Genomic DNA, 25,949 nt, shown 5'->3' on the forward strand with positions numbered 1-25,949 from the left:
ATTCCCATGAGGAGTGAAATGATCGCACAGAAAGAAATACAAAGAAATATTATGAAGCAAGTTGAATTTTATTTTCACATCAGATTATACAGAGTTGATAATCAAGTATGGAGCAGTGGGTACAGTGACTTATTTGCATATTTTTAAATTTTAAAACAGCACTTCTATTGTATATTTTTAGTGAATTGTTTTGTCTATGGACATATCATATTTTTACCTTTTTAACAGTCTAAATATTTCTGAATGTGTGCAATAAAAAATTGTTTTGTAGTTATTTTTGATGATTTCTAAATATATTTTCATTTTGTTTGATGTCGCGTGACATGCCCATGTCATATCAGGTGGAGGCCAGACTTAACTTTAAAGCTAATTTTTCCTCGTGGATGCTATGCCATGGGCAACGTTGTGTTGGTACTGCTAGTAATCCATAAATAATCAAGATAGAAAAATCAGTTAAATTTTCAAAATTGTCTACTATTGCTTATTTGCATCGTTTTAGCATACTCATAGATACCTTGATGGACACCAAATAAGAATTATAGGTAGACTCAACCTCCCCTTTCTTCCCCTTAGGGCAAAGTAATCATTTCAGTAGTGACCGATAATGACATCGATGTAGGCCCGTGCCAACCTGGGATGGGGGCAAGCACAATTACCCCAGTCTGTTCAATGAGCCGTGAATGTTCATTTAGCGACCAGGGCCGCCCTGGAATAGCAATGATTACATTACGGAGCTCTTCGTGATCATGTTTTGTCTGAGCATGCTGTCCATCTGCTGCTAGCAACTGTCGCTTGTGCGCGCGCATTCTTCAGAATTCCGGAGCTTTAAACTGGGCACAAAACAGCTGCGCGAAACGTTTCAGTGGCTTTGTTGATTGAATCACTGTAAACAGCAGCCGATCCTGAATTTTTTTTTTTTTTTTTGTTTTGTTATTTTAATACCTAACATCGATTCTGCTATTTGAAGAGACGCTATAACTTGTAAACTTTCACAACTTACGAACCTTTTTCTTGACGTAAAAATTTAGAACGCTAATATATATATGTAAAACATATATTTTAAAGAAGTTTTGTGATCGAAGAGAGAGAGAAGACACTTTCGAATTTTAAACATCGCTTTATATCTCCCCAGGAGGTATACTTTAGGTACAAGCAAGTAGCGACAAGGTACGTTACTTCACAGAACGACACAGAAGCGAAAAGAGAGAAAAGCGAACGAAATATTTATCCAAATGATTATTTACTGTGAGATTTCTTTCTTTACAAGCAAGATAATTATTATAGCGATCTTTTAAAAGAATGTGTTTAGATAAAAAAATTTTTTATCCCTTTACTTGGGGTGTGGGAACTTGTCGATTCCTGCAATTTTATAGAGCTTCTGTTGCATTAATTAAATAAAAAAAGGTGGAAGTGAATCAGGAAATAAGAGAATATTTTAGAATGAAGTTAATAATGGACTAAAGTAAGATAAAAATTAGGAAATTAATTAGGATTTTATTTTGATTTAGAAATATCATTACAAATATATATTTATTCAGAAATTTTATTTCACGAAATCAGAATTAAAAAGTTAATGAAATGTAGAAATAAATAATTTATTACACACTTTTATGTAACTTGATTTGTTTCGTGTTTGTAAAGTGAGAATTTTGTGAAAGAATTTTCGTTAACTTCCTAATTATAGAGTTTAAATATTCGTATATTTTCAGTATCACATATTATATGAAATTTTTCAGAACGATATATCATTTAATTATTAATTAAATTTAAGTTTGATTTTCGTACAAGTAACGTACTGCAACCTACTCATATGAACAAATAAATCGAATTCTCATAATTTGATTATCGACCATGAAAAAAAAAAATCCCAGATGAAACATTATTAACAACAATGAAAACAATTTGAATATTACCTCAGCCATAAAAAATATTGTTTAAATATATGCTAATAATTATTTTAAATAAATTAAACAAGAAATTATACAGCAATTTAATTGTTATTAACGGAATATATAAACATATATTATTTTTTAATTTTAAGTTAGAGTAAAATTTATTTTTTTATTTTGTGTAATAGTTTTGGAAAAACGGCCGAATTTGATTTCTTTTTCAATTAATTGAAATTCTAATTAAAATCTTTAAAAAATTGCTCCGCGTTGTACATATCTACCTTCCAAAGTATATCTTTGACTAAGTTTATAATTTTAGGCTTAATAGTTTGCCCTATAAAACACCAACAAAAGTAATTATTAATAAAAATATTATAATATAAAAAAATCCTTCGACTTTTTGAATATATTTAATTAAAATGAAACTATCAATACTATCAGACGATTTTTAAATACCGTCGATAGCGAATTTTCTTGATAAGTTAAAAATTCTTTATTCTTCTTATTCTAATAAAATTCAATTCTAATATAAATTATTTATTAATTCATAGAAGTCGCAGATAAAGATGAGAAGTGATTTTAATATTAATGACTTTATTATTAAATTATTCTTTATTCTTCCTATCATAATAAAATTCAATTCTAATATAAATTATTTATTAATTCATAGAAGACACAGATAAAGATGAGAAGTGATTTTAATAATGACTTTATTATTAAATTATTCTTTATTCTTCTTATCATAATAAAATTCAATTCTAATATAAATTATTTATCAATTCATAGAAGGCGCAGATAAAGATGAGAAGTGATTTTAATATTAATGACTTTTTAACCTATTCAAAAAACTTTTAGAATCCTTCTAAAAAGGATAAAAAACGCTGCCAAAAATAATTTTTAAACGAATATAATGTAAAAAAAAGTTAATTTAGATTTGCTAAAAATTCCACTGTTGCCTACCGATAATGTTTCCTTAAAAATCCTTTCTTAAAAAGAGTATGCATTGATCTATTGAATTATTTATTAAATTTTGAGAACTTATTAAAAAATTGACAGCAAATTATTAAGAAAATGAAGTATAATTGGAAAGGTAAAATTTTGAATTTTAAACGGTAAAAGTATTTCTAGTGAGATGATTTGCACAAAACTACTAAAAAAAAGCAGACACATTTAGATTAATTTTTAATTAATTAAATATTTTTATATCATAAAACGTTGATTACATTCTTTTTCCTTTCTTAAATAATAGTATGCAGATTTTGCTCGGATTCCATCCGGGATTTTAGTCACAATTAGTTTTATTCATATTAACTTTATACATACATTTTATCAATAACATTAAAAATAAAATTCATTATATTACATACATAATCGACCTTTCTAAAATTGCTTATTCATAAAAATTTCAGTTACAGGTTTGTTCTTTTAGAAAGCTTCTTTTCTTTTTGTGTTAGATTAAATCTTTCAAAACACATAAAAAATAAATAAACACACCAATTCAAATACTTTTCTTTTTCTTTTTTATGTAGTATTTCTTTAAAATTCCGTAAGTATATGTTTGGGTTTCTTTTTTCCAAATTAAAATGCGAATCTTCTACGTTTCCTTTATCGCATATTTTAGTGGCAGACGATTTTTCTGTTAAGAACTTTTGTATTCTGATGGAAAAATCGAAGTCTCGCTTTTAACGATCCTTCCTTGAAAAATGAAGAACATTGCAGAGGAACAATGTTTGCCCTGCTCGTTCATCAACGTGGGGCCCGCATTAAGGGGCCGCGCCCGCTGCGCAAACAGACGCTAACGGATCTCAGTCTATGTGCTGTCATTTTGTAGATTGGAGCCCCGCCGACTTCAGACATGTGGACACAAGCTTTGACATTTAGTCGAAGGATTTTAGACCTTTTTCTTTTCAGAACATTTCTACCTGAGACTAATATAAAATAAAGATTCGGCTTGTGCATGTCCTTAAGAAGAAGAAGTAGGTCGCCTTTGTCAGGGATCATATCGGCCTGCCATTGTTCTTCTTCAATTTGGTAAATTACTTTGGGATAAAAGATTCGATTATTCGATGTTCTGAATTCATTCTTTTTATGGATTTTTGCGTCTTATACAACAAATGGGGGCTGTCAGAATTCCTATTTATATGCAGACAAGATATATTTGTGGTATTTTTTAGAAGTAAAAGAAAAACACAAGACCAACTCACGAAAGAGATGTATTACATAAGCAATTACTGGAACGCCTTATTCTTTAGCAAACAATAAAGAGAAAAATGATAGTTCCATCCAATTAGGATTGTTTTGTTGCAGTAAATTATTTAGTAATTATATTTGTATTTATGAAGCAAATATTTGATGTAGTTCGAAAGCGCCATTTCCAACGAGAACCATGAAGTTAAATTATTGGATGAAAAATGAAACAAAACACATGACATTTAATTGCATACAAACAGAGGAAGATAGATATTTTGCAATTAAAAGAAGCATAGATATTGAAAACAATTAAAGCATCATTGTTATGATAAATTAACTTCCTTTTTAAATAGACCCACCCATGAAACTATCTACTATTCAGTAAAAAAGTTATATAAAAGAGCACCATATTAGTACAGCATAGCATTAAGTTTATATCTTTTAAAATGTATACTCAATATTTTGACTTAATATAGTTTATTTAATAGCTGTAAAAGAGAAATTTACAATGTAAAAAGAAAATCTACTTTTGTTTGTACTTTTGGAATGTTAAAAAAAACATCTGCTTCTGTACCTAGTTTTGGAGTGATAAAAGAACTCCTGCAATTAAATATTAGGCTATTAATTCATGTATTTTGCTAAATACGTGGAAACATTTTTCTATCTGTGTGAAGTTATTAGAAGAATATTAAAAATTGTTTTAAGGTACCTATTTACCTACGGCGACAAATTTTTGAAAAATCCCTCTAATAAGTTATTTAAGTTCATTTTCTCGAACAATGTGATTACAAATAATGAAAAATATTGATCAGAAAATTCTGTGCCAATTGAGATTCTATAAAATGTGTCAATTTGGGTAAAAAATAGTGAAAATTGAAACAAAAATGCAAACCCCCCTACTAAAAATTATATTGCAAATATTCCAATTATTTTTATATACAACATATTTATAGCTGTGGTGAAGGGAATGAACTAGAATCTAAGAAATGTATGCATATTTAAAAAAGTCATATCTAATCGAGTATTTCTGTATTGAAAATTTCAAAAATTCGTTGTTGAAAATTATATTAGGCAGCTCTAAAACAAAAATTACTCAGTTCATAGTTATGTCCCTAGTTCATTGCCTTTGAAACATTTAAGGTAATATATATGCTAAATTTCAAGGTAATATATTAATAAATTTTTAAGATATCATATTTTGTTTATAAATTTTTACAAAATCTTAGTTTTTTTAAAAAAATTATTTTAAGTTTTTATTTGTTTTGTACCCAAAATGTTTTGTAAGAATAAAGAATGTTCAAAAGCAGATATAATTGCCAATCCTTTCTGCATAAAAACTACTCAAAACGTATTCTAATATGCGTGGCGTGCTGATGAAACAAATTCTAAAATAAATTATAATTCAGAAAGGCGTGTATTTGATAAAATGTTGAAAAAAATTCAACTTCCGTTTGATACCTCCGGTTTCGTTTTCAGCTAGGATGGTTTATAAAAAATCACATATCTCGGTTTCTATTTATCGTAGAATTAAAATAAACACAGTTTTATGGTCAAATATATATAAAAAAATGATATCATTTATCGTGACAACTGTTTCGGCGATTGGAAAGGCAATTGATAGGTTAAGATCATATTTAACTCGAATATAATCCACATATATTCGAATCCACATGTATTAAGAAAACAAAATAAAAAGAATACTAATTTTGATTGCTGATTTTTCTTCGTGATAATGATATTGATAAATTGAAACAGATAACATAAAATGAAGTCAAAAAGAGACAATGAGGTTTAGAAAGTTTGTTGCAAACGATTTTATTTGAATTAAATTAAAAAAAAAAATCTTGATTTTTTTCTCATTTGGCGCCTTGCCAAATCAGAGAAGAAATAAAACTTCTGCCCGAAAATTGCCATTTTAGGATCATCAAAGAAAACATTGAACTCACCAAAGAAAACAATGAATTAAAAATCAATGAAAAAATATATTTTGATTGTTCGTGTTTTAAGACGGAAATGTTGGGAAAATGAGCTCAAAAATTTGAAAAATAAGTGAATAAATAACGATATTAAAATGCTGTATATGGAAATTTTTAGTTTTAATATTTAGAAATTTTTGGAAAAAAGTAATTATTTTTTTAAAGTAAGTAAAAAAATTCAGTATATTAAATCAAAGTTCAAAATGAATTTCTTTGAAATAGTAACTATTTATTCTCTTCGATAGTGTATCGATTTTTTATCACAGTTTTAAAAACAATATTACAGATAAAAACATGTAAAAAAATTATCCAAAGAAACAAAATATTGAATAAAAAATTTTCGGTATTAAATTTAAAAATTAAGGCTTCGAAATGCACTAAGTCTGAGTAACAACAAATTTCTGAGCGACATTTCATGGCTGTAAGTCCGATATATTTATCTGGATATTGCAGATACATACATGCGCACGCAGATACCTATAGTCTTCCATTTATACGCATAGATGATAACGTTTATAGGCTAGTATGCCATCTGTAAAGTGCATACTGCGGTATACAATAAGGCAAAATCAACATGATTCCTCAATAATTTAAAAGTATATTAATATATTATAACTTTTTTTCTACACTATTTTAAAATGAAAAATAAATCTTTTCGGTGATATCAGTTTCTTTTCCGTAAAATTTTTTCTCTTCCGTATACGAAATATAGAAAAAAAAGTGAAGTATTGTCAAAAGTGTCGAACTCGAGATTTTGACGAGTCTTCTCGTTTTAGACTATTCTGAATTCGAAAAATTCATTTTTGGAATTATGTCCGTCTGTGAACAAATCAACTCGAAAATACTTTGAACTGAATGGATGAAATTTGGTATATTTATTATCTTAACACCAAATTTGTAGATTTCTATGTGATTTTAAACGAAATTCTTTAAGAAAAAGTCTAACTGCCCGATTGTATAAATACAAGTATAAAACGAAGAAAACTGTATGGTTAAAATCTGATACACAGATTTATCATCTAAAGTATGTATCAACCTTGCATCATATGAAGTATGTATCAACTATGGAACCAAATTCAACAAGGAGTTGACTCTGTTAGTTTGTAGCTTTGCAAAATTCGTTTCATAATTTTAGCATTTTGAGAGTAGATATTTTATGAAATGTATATATTCATAAAAATGATATTTATATATCCATAAACAAATTTCATACATATTCATATATGAAATTTATATAGTCATAAATTAACTTCATATATATTCATATATGAAATTTATACATTCATAAATAAACTTCATATATATTCATATATAAAATCTATATATTCATAAAATGAATTTATATATTCAATGATATATTTATCAGCATAACTATTAAAAGTTTGATTATCTATCGGTCTGTTCTTTCGCAAACATATAAACGTTAAACCTAAAAAACACAATATAATATATTATGTTGCGTTTGCAACTTAAATATATGAAATTTGGAATGCGATTTTGGGACTATAATTATAGTTTTGTTTATATATGCATACGCCATAGTAATGAATACGAGATTTGATGAAATCAAGCACGGTCAACATGCTGGTCGGCGAAGGCGGGTAGTATTTTATGAATGGAGATATATTTTAATCTGTATATTGCTCGTTTTCATGAAAGTAAAATCTTTTTCAATCATAATTTAATTAAAAATAAGTGCTTCAATCAGTTTATTGAGTGTTGATCATTTAGATTTTAATTTTAAGAAAGCTTAACGTTTATTGCAATTTTGATTTGGTAACACTATAGGATAAATAATTTTTTTTCTGTGTTCGTCAATTATCAATTACAGGCTTTGTTTTCTTATCCTCTGTTAACTCTTTAAAGGGCCATTTTTTTTTCTAGTCATATTATGTTAAAATATTTTTAAGCTTGAAATTAGAATAAGAAAAGGAATTCATTTAGCTTATTAGATAAATTTAATTTGATTAATTCATTAATTTGTTTAATTAATAATTAAGTAACAAATCAAGACACATCATTTTGTCTGAGATAAAGAACTGAAGCATCTGAGTTTCTGACTTACTAAAAAAATGTGTCAGAACTTATGCCAACCAACATAATTTCATACAAAGATTGATAAATTTGGTAGGAAGCATACTTCCCACGGCCCTAGAAAGGGTTAATTCATAAAATGATAACAAGTATTAATTAAAAAAATAATATCTTGTCTTACAGAGGTAATAGATTTCAATTTCATTTGAAACCATAACCATTAATTTCTGCTAATAATAATAAACATGAATATGTATGTGTGTGTGCCTGTATATTTGTTAGCGCTCTACAAACCAGACTTTTTTGACTTAAAGCTACGAAATTTGTCACATAATACTTTGAAAAGTGAAAATTCATATTCTGGAAGTGATTTTTCCGAAATTTTAATGAATTAAAAATTAAATTGAAACTTGCCATTTTTTCGCGATAACTACGAAATTATTTTTGCGCATAAATGAATTTTATATTATTAGGAAATTAAAAAATTCTCTTTTTAATGACACTAATTTAAAAATCATGCAACTTTTTCTAAATTTTTCAATTTTTTTTTAAATTTCCAATTGAAACCACTTTTATTTTTTCATCAAATGTTTAATGGCTTAATTTTCATCCAATGTTGAAAACTAAAGAAAAAGGATTGTGTTTAATATCTGCGCAATTTTCAACTTGAATAAAAACCAGGGGAATGGTCACCAAAAAATTTTCTCGCATATTCTGTAATAAAGGCGTTAACCCAGAGAACACCTTGCATATCTTTGACGTTTAATACTTAGGAAATATTAAAATTTGACGTGAATTTAGTATTTTTATTGAAATTATCGTGTCATCCTTGGCGATTTTTTTGGCGAGTAATCCTTGGTGTGTGGTTAATAGCATGCGAAAATCGAATTTGTGTTTTAGATGCGCTTTTCCTACTAGACTGAAACAAAAATGTGACCCAAGTTTTCATTTGTAGTCACAAAATCCCATGCCAAATTTGATGTATTTAAACAATTCCGTTGTTGAGTTATTGCGTTTACATATTTCTAAAAGTACAGACAGACAGACAATCAAACCCTCGTTGGATTGGTCTCAAACTTTTATAGATATCTACACTATAGATGTTAAATCTGTGAAACGAATTTTATTCGTCTAGTTTTCTTCATTTTATAGTTATCGTGTGGATTTATATTCGAACAACCGGACAGACAGATTTCCTCTACACGGATTTTGCTTAAAGTTTAAAAGAAATGTACATATTCGGAATTAAGACAGTATACCAAATTTCAACCGTCCAGCTTAAACCGTTTTTGAATTACCTTTGTCACTGACAGGAAGTAAGAGATTTTCCAAAAATGTTTTTTTTTTTTTATACGAACTTAGGAAGGTTTAAAACGTCGAAATTCGTCGAAATTTCGAGTTCGAATTTTTTGGTGATTACTATACTTTAATATGCATACGAGAAAGTAAAAATGCAGTTCCAGTATCACAAAACGCTTGAAGATAGATAAATTGCACTTTTAACGTTTTTAAATTACTATGATACCATGAATCACTTCCATTATCAAGGTCCATCTGCACAATGAAGATAATATGTGTAAGGCAATTAAAATAACTCTGTTTTAATATCTGATAATTTAACAGAATTATGATCATGAAGTTCTATCGATAAGATTTAATTGAAATTAAATATAACAATCATCATCAGTAAAACATCTCATCGCCAAATATTCACAAGATTCAGAATTCAACCCAGTATTAATAATTTTATGGGAATAGTAAACTACATAACTAATTTCCCCATACTCTCTTACTCCCCCACCTGATTGAAAAGCTGCATTTTTATATTTTCATCCCCTCTGTCCCATGAGCTTATTTACGTTCCACTGCAAGTACTCTGCATTTTTGTCATTATTGAAGTTCCATGCATTGATTGAGAAGGGGTGCTGCAGAAAAACCGTTGGGTCAACGGTTGAGTTCTGTAACTGTAACGGTCGCTCGGGCAGCTGGTGTATTATTCATAACGCACAGATTTCCAGTGCAGAGTGATGGTGTTTGATGAAGTCTTCCAAAATATTTTACCAGGTGGGAAAAAAAGGTGATGTGGGTGAATTTCAGATGATGACTCAGTCTATGGAGTCATGTTACTCTACTAGCTGCGTTTGACGACCAGTTGCTTCACCGGAAATGATGGTTGCTAAAAATTTCAATTAAATATTTTGTATAATATGACCTTAATGATTTCCTTAACAAAATATTTTTAAATTTCAGATTTTCGTAGCCATAATGGTATTTTAGAAACTTTAGAGAATTCTATTCATTGTATTATGGGATTTTCTAATTTTCTGTCTATATTTTTACAGATTCGATTATATCAGAGAAATGAGAAGCTGTGTTTAAAAATGCTTCAACTTTATTTCGTTCTGAAGTTAAATTTTAATTGTAAGCATACAACAAAATTTCAAAAGGAAAAAATCAATTAAAAAATGTTTTACGAAAACCATGGAAGATGGAAAAATAAGCCGAATCTTTCTATCTTGATCCTCAAGAATGAAAAAATTCCAAAATGAAAAAGGTTTGAGCTTTTTAATCGCAGATAAATGTATTGCTGTAAAATATGCTAAAAATACTAAAATATAAAAAGAAATTATAAAGAAAAAAAATGGCACAATATAAAGAAAAAATTTTAAATTTTAATATGATGTAAAACATTTTTGGTCTGCAATCTCTTTTTAAGCTATGATGGAAAAAAATGGCTAAATCTTGCTTAATTTTTAATTAATTTAATTAAAAATCAAAATCTTTCTCCATAATGCGCAATGACATCCTCCTAAGCATATATGTGCCAAATTGGGTTGCTCTTGGCATTTGCTAACGATTTAGTTGTTAACGGTCTGCCTGTAGAACTCCAACACACACACACACACACACACACACACACACACACACACACACACACACACTTTATTATAATTAGAGATAGAGATGATTTTTATCATTGCAATTTCCATCTAAAACAAAGCTTCAGCCATTTCTCTTTCTTACATAAATTTATAATTGCTTCCTAGTTTTGTTGGTATTTGTCTTCTCTAAAGCTTTTAGCCGCAAAAATTAATTGAATAGAATTCCACTGTTACAACTCTTGATGTATCTAATTTTTAGATATGAAATAGAAATCGCCTCGCTTCGCCGTAAATATTGGTTATATTTCATTTCAGATAAATCATTCAGGTATAACTTCATGTCCTTTCAGATATAACTTCATGTCCAAACTGACAAATATTAAAGCAATGTTATTTTAATAGCGTCATATGTATTATATTTACTGTGAACATGAACCTTTCCAATGAAGGCAGATCCCATGACATCATAGTGCTGTTAAAATCGCAAATGTACGATTCGTACATCTTTTGTATTTAACGGTATTTTAATTTCACTTTTTTTATTAGTCCTATAAATTACTCCGATATTGAACAGAATATTTCTTATTTAGCAAAAACAAACCAAAGAAGAGAATCACGCCATGAAATATTTGATGAAACAATGAAAATGATTTGAATTTCACAGCAAAAATGTAATTCCTTGTTGGATATATATAAACACAAAATATTGGACAAAAATATTTGTTTTTGAATTTCAATATTTAGAAATAATTCGCAGGGTTATTACATTGGTATCATTAAAAAAAAATTAAATTTTGGAAGGATGTAAAATTTATTGCGCAATAATATTCCCAGAAATTATCGCGGAAAAACACTAAAATTCAACTTTAATTTTTAGTTAATTAAAACTTTAAAAAAAAAATCGCACCGAAGTGCAGATATCCATCTTCGAAGGCATAAATGTGCCAAATTTTGTAGCTTTAGATCAAATGGTCAGGCCATTAGAAGACCAACAGATATGCTTACTTTCATCTTCATTTCTAATACAGAATACTCAATATTAAATCTCATTGAAGAACTCAGGAATTGTTCAAATGATTGAATGCAGCCTTCAACGAATTGTTTAAGGAGAAAACGAAAGAAATAGTAATACGGGACTGGTTGGTGAAATATGATGATTGCCCCATATGTACAACCTTAGTTATATAAATATTTATATAAAGATTAAAATTATAACATTTATTATAAATAAATTATTTATATATTGTTGTTTCTAATGGCACTTGTCTTAGACAATCCCACTAACTTTAGTATTCAGTGATTTTAAGCCAAGGATGCGTCTCTTTTTTTGTCAGTAGTGCCACCTAGGGCCAAGAGTACGACTTAGCTACACACACGTCACAACCCTTTTTACGGGGCGGACTTCTTTTATGCATTTCATTCACTCATCTACAGACGGTAATTTAGACCTGAATCAACGAACGATTACCCCTGATTCGTTACCCCCAGTGGTATTACTCTCGACATGGAGAACTTTGTGACCACGAGAGATTTATATACGTGCTCTAGACAACCACACACACGAAGAGTCTTCGGTTGGCGGGGTTCGAAAACGCAACCCAAAGGACTCGAATCCAACGCCCTACCAACCAGGCTATCCAGGCCATTAGTTATATGAACATATTATAATTTTTTCCGTAGTACATTTATTGGCTCAAACAATTCTTTATGTAATTTAAATATTTTTCAAGCTAGAAATATATATTTATTTCCAGCAATTTAGAAATTAATTATCCATCCTCAATTAGCCTGGACTCGAAATTTGTCTCCAAATTCAGATACAACATTAAATGAGTTTATCGGTATTCTGTTTATTGTAGTTTAGTTTCAATCCATGCATTGTTACTTATTGCTGAATGGCAACAGTGAAATCTAAACAAATCACTATTTGAACATTTCAGATTGCGTTATTGATTTTTTTGCAGTTGTTATTGAATGTTTCGCTAATTATTGGAGCTATAAAACAGTATTAGAAATACTTCGGAAAGTGTTGGCATTTCATTTAATCAGAGAAAATAAAGTATTAAAGAAATAGGCCTCAAATAAAAAATTTTATCGAAAATTTCAAATCGGTTTAACCGTTGCCAAGTTTATAATTTCTATGACTTAACCATTCCATATCAATGATTTGGGCCCCAAACGTGGCTAATTAAATATATATATTTTTAAATTATGAAAATATACATAATAATCAAAGCAACATCATTGAATAAGTGATTGGGTTTTTTTTAAGATCTTGAGAAGGTATAAAAACTATTTTCCTTGATCAGAATTCAATGGTAGCAAAATGTCAAAAGTAATATCGGTTATTTTTTAGAGAGTTTTATTGGCGCCAATTTAGAATACTTACAATATTATAGCTTTAAAAATTCATATTTGATCAAAAATTATATCCTCTGAAGGAAGTACAGATAGCCGGAAATGATATAATATGTGGTGGGTATACAAGCCGAATTCGTTTAAGTCTACCTCCAATTTTTACATGCAGATAGGAACAAGCAAACCTTTTACTTAAGACGAGGAAAACGTCCGAGGAACAATTATTTTAAAGAAAAAAATGGCTTGTAGATACAAAAAATATTGCTGCAAAATTAATATAACAGCGTGAAAATAAATATAAAAGCATCACACAAGAGGGTATTATTTAGACATCATAACTTTATGAAATCTGATAAATTCAACTTATATTTCAACGATTTGTGGACAAGTTTGGAGTGGAGAATGCCAGTTCAAGTGTCGTCTTCGTCATCTGACCGAGGTTCAAAATTACGAATTCCGTACCAAAATAACCCTAATGTTGCTTTAAAAATAGGACATTAATATAACTAAACTAAACTTCATTCTTTAAAATTTATTCATTAGACAATGAATATATTATAATTCCTTACCTTGCATCCAGAAAATGCTTTTCATTTCATTCTTTTGTCTCCAAAATTGATCTTCCTTTGAGCAGTAACTTTCTGACAGGCTTGCTGTTATCATTCGCCGTTCCGATTTAATGTGGATTCGAGAGATCTGTTTCCACAAGAAACGATTTGCCCACGCATCTGTGCTGGCGCATCAGCTTTCAGATCTTCGCTACATGAATACAAAACCCCACCGATATCGTTATTATCAACTTTCTAATGAAGTTTCGTAGAGATATTTCCAATTTCTTCTATTGCACAAGCGATTTGATCAGTCTTATTTTTTCAAAAAAAATCTGTAAAACCTTCTTTTTATGTCTGAATTTTGATCTGTATCATATTCTAAAATGGTAATATTCGAAGCAAAAGAAGAAAATAATAATAAAAAGAAACCCATGTATGTTCTAGATGAAAGAGTAATTAATTGAATGTAAGTTATATTTTCCAGTCATATTATCAACCTCATCTATCTGAAATTTTATTTTTTTATAAAGTGCAGTAGTTTTCTGAATTCCGGCTTCTTTCTCATATTTATGTTTAAAATTGAGCAGTAACACCATTCTATTTAGATTACATTTATAAAAGTAAGATAATCTTTTCATGTCTTAAAAGATCGTTTTATCCTTCCTAGTTTTTGCATTTATTTTAGACCCACTATCCTGTGAGAACATGATGTTGTTTTGGTTTGAGGTTTTTGAAGCCACAAAACGCACGGGCAGAAAATTGTCGATTTATTACTTTTGAAGTATCATTCCTTTGCTTTTAGTGTTATTAGTAAATGATACAGAAGGGTGTCATTGTGACTTATCGCCAACAAAAAGTTACAACTTGGCGGGAATGTCAGCTATTCACCCGATTCTCTTGTCTGGCCAATAAAGTGAGGGTCGTAAGAAGTTATCAATCGAAGAAGCATAAAGAAAATGGGAATGAACAAGAAACAGCGAGGGGAGGAACGAAAGTTATATATATATATTAAATTTTCACTTTTCCAGCTGGCAAAAAAAAAAAAAATGGAGCTTAAACAATTTTGAAATGAAACACACACACACACACGCACATATATATATATATATATATATATATATATATATATATATATATATATATATATATGTGTGTGTGTGTGTGTGTGTGTATAAGTGTATATATAATATATATATATATATATATATATATTATTTTCTATATATCGAAGCATGCGTAATCTGATTGTTTAAAACCAGTTTAAACTATTTTTTTACTAAAAAAATTCCGGCCATCGAGAAAAAAAACTCAGACCTAGATCGATTTTGTCAAAAACCATCGCTTTTTTAAATGTTGGTGATTGCGAAATATGAGTTATGTGAGAACATGATGTTTTTTCTGTTGGAATGATACCAAGTGACTTAAGAAAAAAAGTTCTCACATGATAACTTGAAATTTGCAATGGCCAATATCTTCTTTTTTTCCCCCAGTAAATCTGTACTTGTATTATTATTTTTGCAAGGAAATTACTTTAAATCTTAAGCGTATCGTTATAATTTATAACATTTCAACGTAAACTAAGTAATCAATTAGTTTAAATTGCTTTTTCATATCATGTCATGTCATCAGAATAAGATATACATTTACTGCCAAGAATAGATTTCTTGAGAGTGATAGCACAATTATTTTTTCGAAATAGACATTTATTAATATCAAAAGAATATTATACAAGAAATGATTTGATTCCTTTCTTTCAGCTCCTGCTTTTTCTTTTTTGCCTATAATAGAAGTTGCCATTATGCAATGAACAAGCTTGGTGATTCATAAAACCAGGAGAAGAAAATAAAATATTCATTCGCGGTTGCCATATTTGGATTTCCAAAAGAATATGCATAATATATGAATTTCAAAATAATGGACTATTAGTGAAAATAGACTGAAGTATATATTCAGTGAAATACAGCAATAAAAATAGTATATTCTTTTAATAATAATAAGTAATGGTTAATAATAAACATTTTTAAGAAGTCACGTTTACGATGTTATAATTTTGGAAATGCAATATTGCTATAAAGAGTAACAATCTATCTTTTATATCTAAATTGCTTGTTAGTGACTGTTTTCGCCAAAACCCACGGTAAAATTAATATTGTTATGAATTAGTAATGGTATGAATATTGAAATATATACCATGTGTTTTATGAACACTAATTGTGTTTTCCTTTCAAAAGAGTTTTTGTTTATTAGACCACAAGTCGTACTGAATATAGTAGAAAGTGATTATTTTAATTCTCAAGTTAAAGAGATGCTTAGAAATTATTTTTAAGAATTCAAAAAACTTATTCGAATCTAACAAAACATGCATTGCGAATTCGAAAGTTTTAAATTTATTTGTACAAAAATTTTACCTCGGATTGTATATTTCAAGTACTTTGATATAAAATAATTAAAAAGTATCAGTTATAATTTATATTAAATCATTTTAAAGTCAGAGAATATTAAAAAAAATTCATATATAACGATTTGCAGCATTTACCATTTGTTTCTAGATCATTATGAAAGAAATTTGTTACAGTTTTCACTGCAAACATTTTGATATTAGGAACACAAATTGTTTAATAAATTAGTTTTCGTTTCTTTTTGATCGCATAAGAATTGACAAGAGGATAGCCAATTACTTTACGAACCAGAACAGTATAATGATGATTTGTCACGCGATAAATGCTTTTATTGTCTTCTGGTCAAATAAAAACTCTTTTTTACAGCCCAAAAAATGAAACAGATAAAATATCAGAACCGTTCTTAAAAGCAATAAAGAAAGTAAACCATTATCAATTCGAGTGCATCTGCACAAGCTGAATTTTTTAAATTCTGGTTATCTTTTCAAGTGACAAGAAACGCTCAATTATTTTCGCCGTTTGTTCCGAATCGTTTGGTGATTGCATCTGTTTTATCGATTTATGCAACATGTGTTGTTACGATTTCGAGAACAGATGCTTTGAGGGCATTTAATTTGAAGCGCTTCGATTAATTTGCTGAATGTTGTCTATTGAAATGAAAGAGTACCCTATTCATTTTCGTTGCATTTTTATGAGTAGAGAAATTTGATTGAGAATTTGAAGTAAGATATTTATTTATCAATGCTAAATTTTGAATAATTGATAAATATCTCATATCAATTTATTGATTTTTTTTTAGATTGAGATAAACTGTTGAAAATCATCATTCAATTTCATTATATTTTGATAATTCTGTTTACGGATTTGAAGCATCAAATAGTTGATTAAATTTAATAGTGTTAATAGAAATTTTCCATTTATTATTTACTAACTAACTTTGTTGACCAGTTAGTTCGCCGGCTGTATTGTATTAGCTTAAATTGTCTTATATTTGTTTTGTTTCTTGTGTTCAAAAACGTTTCTAATATAGCTGAGTTCAGTTACCATATGGTACCATTCAAAATATAGCTCCCAAGGTAATCCATTTTCTAATTGCATGTTGTTTTTCACTGCATTGTTATTTCACTTTTTAATTTCGTGTGTTAATAAATTTCTAAAATAAAAAAAATAGAATCTTTCTTTCTCTGTTTTCAACAATAGGAAAATATCATATATATTTGATGAAACAATGAAAATGCTTTGAATTTCATTACAAAAATAAAACTGAAAACTAGGCAATTTTTTAAATACGGATAAAATTATTGTAGAAAAGTAAATTGAACGATAATCTTATCTGTATCATTAAAAAGACAAGCTTTTTGAATTTTAAAATGGTGCTAAAATTACTTTTTGCAATAATATTTTTTTCTTAAGTTGTTACAGTTAAACATCAAAATCTCAATTAGTTTTAAGTAATTGAAATTATAATTAAAATATAAAGAAAGCCTTTTAATGCATAATTCTATCTTTTAAAATTTATTTGTGCTGTACTTGGCTGCCGAAATCAGAGATTGATCTGCAGAATCTAAAAGACAGCGTATGTAAGCATGTGTATATTCACAAATACACGTTTATTTTTATTTTTATTATTACTAGAAAATATATTTAATAAATTAGGAAATTTTCGTTTTGATAAATTTTTATTGTTTCTAGATAATAAATTTCACTATGAAATTAAATTTATCAAAAAAGAATTAAGAAAGATGTTTGCATGCAAATTTAAAAATTAATAGAATTGTAGGTTTAAAAAAATCAAATAAACGTGATTTTTTTTTTTTTTTTTTTTTTAGAAATTTTTTCTGTCAGTGAAAATTTTTTGTTTTTTAATATTGAAAGAACGATTTTAGAGAATATTTTATGTTAAATAATAACAGAAAAAAGAACAATTGGTAAAAATTTAGTCATTTAATTCTTTACATTTATTCTTCAAAATTTTCAAGAATTCTTGTAGATTTTTGGATTTACAAAGAGAATTTAATGAATTCACTTGAATTTACAGTCATATGCTATAGTTAGCTCTTGTCTAAAATACACGTTTTCGTAGATTATGCTGTTTCAAATTCGTTTTTGAAAGCTAAGCTGGCATAGCGTATTTGATGGTAGCATGTATAAATGGACTCTAATTTCAATCACAATCTAGAGTCCTTTTTTTTTTTTAATTCTTGTTTTTCAAAAAAACAAAAAACAACCCCCCCCCTTTTTTTTTGTCTGAAGGATAAGTGCAAACATTGCTTTGAAAACTTATAATTGCCAATGAAACTAAGAGATATAAATATCCGTTCAAGAAAATATGACTTTATTCTCCTTATTAAAAAGTTCAATTTAGCAGATATTTTGTTAAATTTGTTTTCATGCGTCCTTCTGCTTTTGAGAATTTGTCAAATAAACAAAATACTACAAAATTAGCGTTAAAATATTGTTTCCTTGCTTTTGATGTTCTGATTAATTTTGATCGTAAGTTTTATAGCTCCATGAAGTTGAAAAATTTATTCAGAAAGGGGAGAATTATAATTTTAAAAAATTGGGAATTCTGATTCCGAACAACTGGCATCTATTAAAAGCTTTTAAATTGTTATTCCTGACAGAAATTAGAAATCGTCTGTTTTAAACTTTTATTTTTGTATTCTTTCAGAATATGTTAATGTGTTCTAGTAATTTTGTCTTTATTTTTTCATTCTTTTTACTGATATCTTTTAATGTTTGTGTGTATATGTCAGCGGAATATAGAAACAAATGATTGTATTTAAGAGCAAACGAACTTTGCTATCGAACTCGGCTAAATTATAAAAGAATTACAAATATATTGCAATGATTTCAAAAGCAAACATATTCTTTGCCCAGAAAGATATGAAATCAATATTCATTAAGCTTTCTATCAGGGTATCCTAGAAATAACTTACCGGCGGAATCAGTGCATCATCATCATGAGGTAATCATCTTCGCATCTTTTCTTCCTTCTCATCGCACTCGCATTACTCAGCGTGCATTCATCAGACGAACGGCGCCGGCGATGAGTCAGCGACCGGACACTCATCCTCCCGAACGCAGGTATGTCGCCGTATCTTCTGCCGCAGTCGGCCGTACCTCAACCGGCCGCTGGTCGCAAGGAAAAGGGTTGAAGAGGACCTTTAAATCGAATGGTCAATGTTTTGGAAATTTTAATAACGGGTAGAAGTGATGCGTAAAATGGTGATTTCTGAATAGATAGATGAAGATAAATTTAAAAAATAAAGATTACATGTTCTAATCCGGGGCCTTTTAAACTGAGGGTCATGACGAGGTGGGTGGGATCAAATAGAAATTTATTAGCGTCTAATTACGCATATGGTAATTTTCTTCAGATTCCTTTACAATTTCAAGACAAATAGTTTTAAGAAAATAGAAATTTTAACTTTTTATACAATTGTTTTAAATGAATTTTTTCCATTATCTTTTATAATAATGCATCACGGTTTTTTTTTTAATTTTTATTTATTTATTTTTTATTTTCGTTCTCCTACTTTTAGGATTTGGCGAAATTTGTGGAATTTTTGGCGTTGTTTGGTTTGTTTGAATTTTAGTTGTGATTTTTCAAATACGTGAAATTAATTTTTTCCAATAAAGCTATTGTCTAATTTTTTTAAATTTTTCCTCTAAAATTTCAATTCAGAATTTCGGCTTCAAGCTGCAACAACTTAATTTTGAAGAAGTCTGGGTTCACGAAAAGAGTATCTGAATGACTACGTTTTTTAATTTTATCTCTATAGATATAAACTGATAAGGGTTAAGAATATTTCATTAAATATAAAATTTTAGAATAAATATGCAAGCGAGATATTTCGGGAAAATATTAATTAAAAAAATGTAGCGTGTTTCGCTTTAGACTCGAATTAACTGGATGATATAGTTCAACTTAAAGTAAGAAAATTTTAATTATATCAAAAATATAAATAAACATCTGTGGAAGATTAATAATAAATGAAAAAACCCATACTGAAGTTTAGAAAAAAATATTTAAATTGAAAACAATCTTTGAAAATGCGGAAAATGGTTTAAAAAATTTAACAAATGGATAAAATAATATTAAAGTTTCAATGTTTTCTACTAAACAAGCCATTTGGTAAAATTTAATCATTAAAATTTAGCTTTAAAGCTTTCTAAAAAATTTTCAATCTTATTTCATGTTACTATTATGTATACTATGTACATTTGAGGTTAAATTAAAACTAAATATCAATCTAGTTTCATTTATCTAATTCCGCATACTGCCTTTGCCATTGATAAATAAAAAATTTTTTATAATTCTTCAGGATATAATCTTTTAACGTCATAATTTTTAGCAGACGATTTTTTAAAATATAATTGATAAGTAAAAAAATATTACAATTCTTCATGATATGATCTTCCAACGTCATAATTTTTAACAGACGATTTTTTTTCTTAGAGAACATTATTTTTTCACAATCAATTTTCGCTTTTAAGTATTTATTATTTAAAAACTCAAGTAAATTTGCAAATTTACATATTTGGTAATGGAATGAAAATTCACAAAATGGAATTTATTTTTTAAAAACTATTCCATGGATATTTTTCAATCTATGTTCCTTGGAAGATGCTTTTAAAAATCACTAAAAAAATCAACTAAGATATAATCAACTAAATACTAACCAAATATCTATTTAAATTATCGATTTATATTCCAAATAACAGACAACTAAGAAATCGACAGTTATTCATTTATATTAAATTTAATTTCAAATTTTGATTATTTTATCAAGGGGTATAAGAATTATTAGGATATGTTTGAAATCGAAATAAATATAAGTGAGAAACTGTGAGGGTGAGGAACGGAAGTTTTTAAAGGGCAGACTGCTTCTAACAAGAGAAGGGGGAGATCTCTTCATTTCCGTTTAACCTCAAGAGAAGTTCGCGTCAGTACACCCTCATCTATAGGAAGTAATTTTCTGGAGCAAGACTTTTTTAAAAATCGGTAGCATAAAATTGTACTTCGAACCTCTGCAAAAAAAAAAAAAAAAAAAAAAAAAAAAAATGATGGTAGTTTTAGAATTTCCGTTTTTGTAATAGAACTAATGCGAATAGATAAAGTAAATTTAACATAAAGCTCGTTTTTGAAGAGAAAAAAAATGAATGGACAAAGAATGGTTTTAGAAAATTTTTTATTAAATCATTAATTATTTTTAATTAAAAATTTTACCTTCAAATAGAAAAAAAAATTATTTCACTTTTAATGTGATTATTCGAATATAACAGATATTTTTCGAACCTCAGTATTTCATTTAAATGTGCTTTATTCTTTAAAAAGTATTTGTAATTTATAATGTATACAATCATTTGACTGAAATTTTCATCTAAAGTTTTTTGTTATGTCTAATTTCTTGATTTTGCATTAATTAATTTTTTTCATTAACACCTAGAATATAAAAATAGGATCAATATAAAATAAATTAAATTATATTAATAATTATCAAAATCAGAATTATATCAATAGTTTATCATTTTTTAATGATCTGTCTAAAGCATCTAAGGAATTGCTTTAGATTATTTGTTTCTGCTCTCTTTTAATTTTCGTATAATTTTAATGCATTTCGTTATAATAATTGTTAATACTAGCCAAATTGTGATCATTGCCTTCATTCATTATTTTTAAATTTCGTAATGAGTTTGGTTTAAGTTTTAAATTTCGTAATGAGAATGGTTTTTAAAAAAAAATAATTTCTTGACATTGCTACTTATTTTAAGAGTTTAATAATATCTCTCATAATGTTATTCATTTTTATGAATTATTCGTTTTTATTTTCAAAGAGAAAAAATATTTTTATTCAAAGTAATTGAGTTTTTCAACAGTTTAATATCTTTCATTAGTCATTCTACAAAAAAATAATCGTTGGTCATTTCATTTTTAAACGATAACTGAATTGAGAGCTAAAATATACGGAAAAGGAATTAAAATCGTTTGCAAGAATTGATTTTATCTCAATAATTAATCATATTTCCTTTAAAAATTCTGTTAATTTTTTTTCAGTTTATAGTATTTTAAAAATCAATTACTATATGATGAGTGAATGAAGGTCCATTTTTTAAATAAATAAATTTTAATATTAGAAAAATAAACAAAACGCAACTACTTCCTTCCAAAAATAGAAATTATAATGATGTCGTAAAACCCATAACTTAGATTTTATCTAATTGCAGAGGACATTTTCAAAATCAAAATTTCTTTTATTTTCCACTATTGCTCTTTGTATATATTATATGAAATCTTTGATTCAACCAGATGACTATTGTAAATATCTACTATATTTCTCTCAATTGTTTTTTAAAGTCAAGTTTTGGGTTCCTGATTTGGTAACAAAAATCGGATTTGAATCTATTTAGAAAACTTTATTTTCATTTGGGATTTTATATTTTGCTAACTTTGTTCACCAACAGAATACAAATACCAATAACTTTTAATATATTACAAAATGGTGGAGACTGAAAAATTGTTCATACGCTATTAAAGAAATCCATAAGCATAGAATAGAAGAAGCAGATAGCATAAAAATAGCTTTATAAAGTTTTTATAGCCGTTCATTAAATAGATAATTTGAATTAATTGAAAAGTTTGTTTCCAAATATAGAAATATATATTCCAATAAAACATATATTTTGAATCATTTCATTTATTTGCCCTTTAAATTACCACACTCAAGGTTAAATAAAATTTTAATTCTTTCTTAAAAAAGTGTTAACAATTTATGGAAGAATTAGCTTTCGGTTGTTTAAAAAATCGTTTGATAGAATCCGTAATCTTTCGAGAAACTGTGGGCTTCAAGAAATAAGTATAAATATTTTATAATGTTAGTATAATACCCGAAACGAAATCTTTTCATCTTGAATAACGTGGGCGATTCATTAGTTCATATAAAATGAAATAAAACAATCACTAAAATGTTTATTTCTATCTTTTATGGCCGACACGCGCTTTTTTTTTATATTTGTTATTGTACTTTTTAAGAACTCAGATAAAAACGATTCCTTTGTTGTCTCAGCGTTTTGCTCCAATTGATTCGTTTCAACAGAGTCAACGAACATCCTCAAGAAAGAATTACTATAATGTATAAAAAATGATTCATCAAAAAAAATCATTATTACTTTTTGATTTCATATTCTTTCAAATAAAAAGAGTCACTACTTTTATTGGCGATCATTGTTAATACAAATGCTCTTAATAATAATAATAAAAAAAAACGGTAAATAATTCCATAAAAGAGCAATTTTAGATCTAATTTATTACAATCAAAACGATATGCTGTACAGAAGGTTCGATGCACATTGATTAAAAAAAAAGAAAAAAATTGAAAAGAAAAGGCGAGGCGAGAGATTTGGTTCCGATAAATTGTGTAGGAAGCTGTTCATTTCCTGCACCGCGGCAATCAAATATTGACAACGCTCTTCAAATGAAAGTGTCTTTGCACAAATATCTGTTTCGCAGATGGTCACTTGCATTCCCGCGCGCAACAGGCACGCCACATTTGGCGCTTTATCGCTATTTCGTTTTATATCTTTCATTTCATTTCCCCCCGCTCTTGAACGGAAAGGAAAGAGAACATTTTATTCTAAATTCTTCAAATTCAAACTAATTTAAGTGATTTGATAACACGTTTAAATGATAATGTTTTCCTAATAAAATCCATTTATATGGTAAAAAAAATGAATAAACATTATGCGATATGTTGTGAGATGTTAATGGAATATTTTCTAAATTTCAAGTATAGTTTCTCATTTTTTCCCCTTTATTTTAAATTTCTAGAAATCTCATTTATTCAGTTTTCTAATTAAAGAAGAACTGATAATGTCAATAAAGACAAGTCGATGTCAAATCCTTAATGAAGTGTTTTTTTCTAAGCTTAAAGCATTGCGATTGACAAATGGCTCATTATCGATTTTGAAACAAAGTGTATATCTCTGAGACCAATCATGTATGTGGGCAAGCTTAAATTATATAGTCTATCATCATATGAACACCAGCTGAAGTTGCGTTTTAATCACATGTTCACAGTTTAGAATTACGCAGGTCATTCGAAAATAGCTCTCAACAAATTGCAAAACAAGGCTTTAATCTAACAAAGCTGAATTAATTGTTTTGACTAAAATATGAGCTTGGAAAATATGCTGCCGATTCAACTCAATCAGATGTATAAGTCAAAGCAACATATTTTCTGGTTGCTGCATTCTCTATTAAGATGAGGTATTCTATGATATCTCCTAGATAGTCTGCCTGTTCGCAATTCTGAATACCGTAAAACTAGCAGTAATACTGGTGGCCATTTTTTTCTTAGTTAAAAAAATTAATTAAAAATTGTTTTTTTAAAAAAATGAACTGAAGAATTTTTTTTTTTTTTTTTTTTTTTTTTTTTTTGCAAGATTTTATTTTCTGAAAAATAATCGATGAGACATTCACATTTTACCCAAAGAAAATAAAAGCAATGAATATAATACTGGGAAATATTTTTTTGTTTGCTCTTAAATCTTCATAAACATATTTTTGAAAAAGAGCTTATTTCCGAAATAGAATTAGAAACCACTTTCTTTCAGTAAATTTTTTTTTTATTTTAATGACTTATAATATATGTGATTAAACAAAAATTACTTTGACTTGACAAATTTTCTTTTATTTAAAATAATGCTTGTATGTTAGAATTTTCACCGAATATTTCAATTCTAAATTTTTGTAAATACTAAACTCTCAAGTTCATTTATGAAAAAAATGATAAAATTAATTATTTTTCTGTTCAGCAAATTTAGCTATATTTATCATAAATAAAATTGCAAAAAAAGAAAGAAAAAAATGCATCGAAAAAGGTAACTTTTTTTTAAAACTTTAAAAATGTTTTCTTTGTGAACATTCAAATATCCATCTAAAATTTCCAATTGTTTTACAAAATAATCTTCCAAAAAATTGTCTTTAGTTAAACGATTGAGAAATTTACCTGAAAACTTGTTTTCAATAATAATAGCACATATAAACGAGATTTTTTTTTAAAAAAACGTAAGAATATTTTATTAATTAAGTGATTAAGCTTTAATCATAAAACAGATCCTACAGAAGCTACATTTTTCACTTTAAAAAAAGAAAGAGAGAGAGAAAGAGAAAGGAAAATGTTCAGTTCAAAAACTTAATCTCCAAATCGGCAACGAAGTTTCCTCTTTTATTTGAAGTTACGAAACCATCCTCCTTTGCACGGTAAGCGCCATCTATTGATCTAGTTAGAAACTAATTCTTTTAAATGCACTCGTATCATTTCCTACTCTTGAAAAAATCCAATAATAATAAAAGGAAATGCTATAATCTCTTAATGCGTAAAAATTAATTTTAAAATCAGAAATAATAATTAAATAGATGTATCTGCCATATATTTTATATCTAACTTTTAATATACTTTATAGATAAATATAATACTGATTGAAATTTTTATCACTGTTAAAATTAGTTTTTTATTCAGGTTTTGAAAGCCAACTTATTGGAAAATATTTCTTAAGACTGCATATTATCAAAAATATTTTCCACAGTAATCCTTTTGACACATTCGTTTATAATAAAATATTATTTTCCCAAATTGTTTAGTAAATTAAAAAAATAATAATAAAT

This window comes from Argiope bruennichi, chromosome 11, assembly GCF_947563725.1.
Source record: "Argiope bruennichi chromosome 11, qqArgBrue1.1, whole genome shotgun sequence".
Classification (NCBI taxonomy): Eukaryota; Metazoa; Arthropoda; class Arachnida; order Araneae; family Araneidae; genus Argiope; species Argiope bruennichi.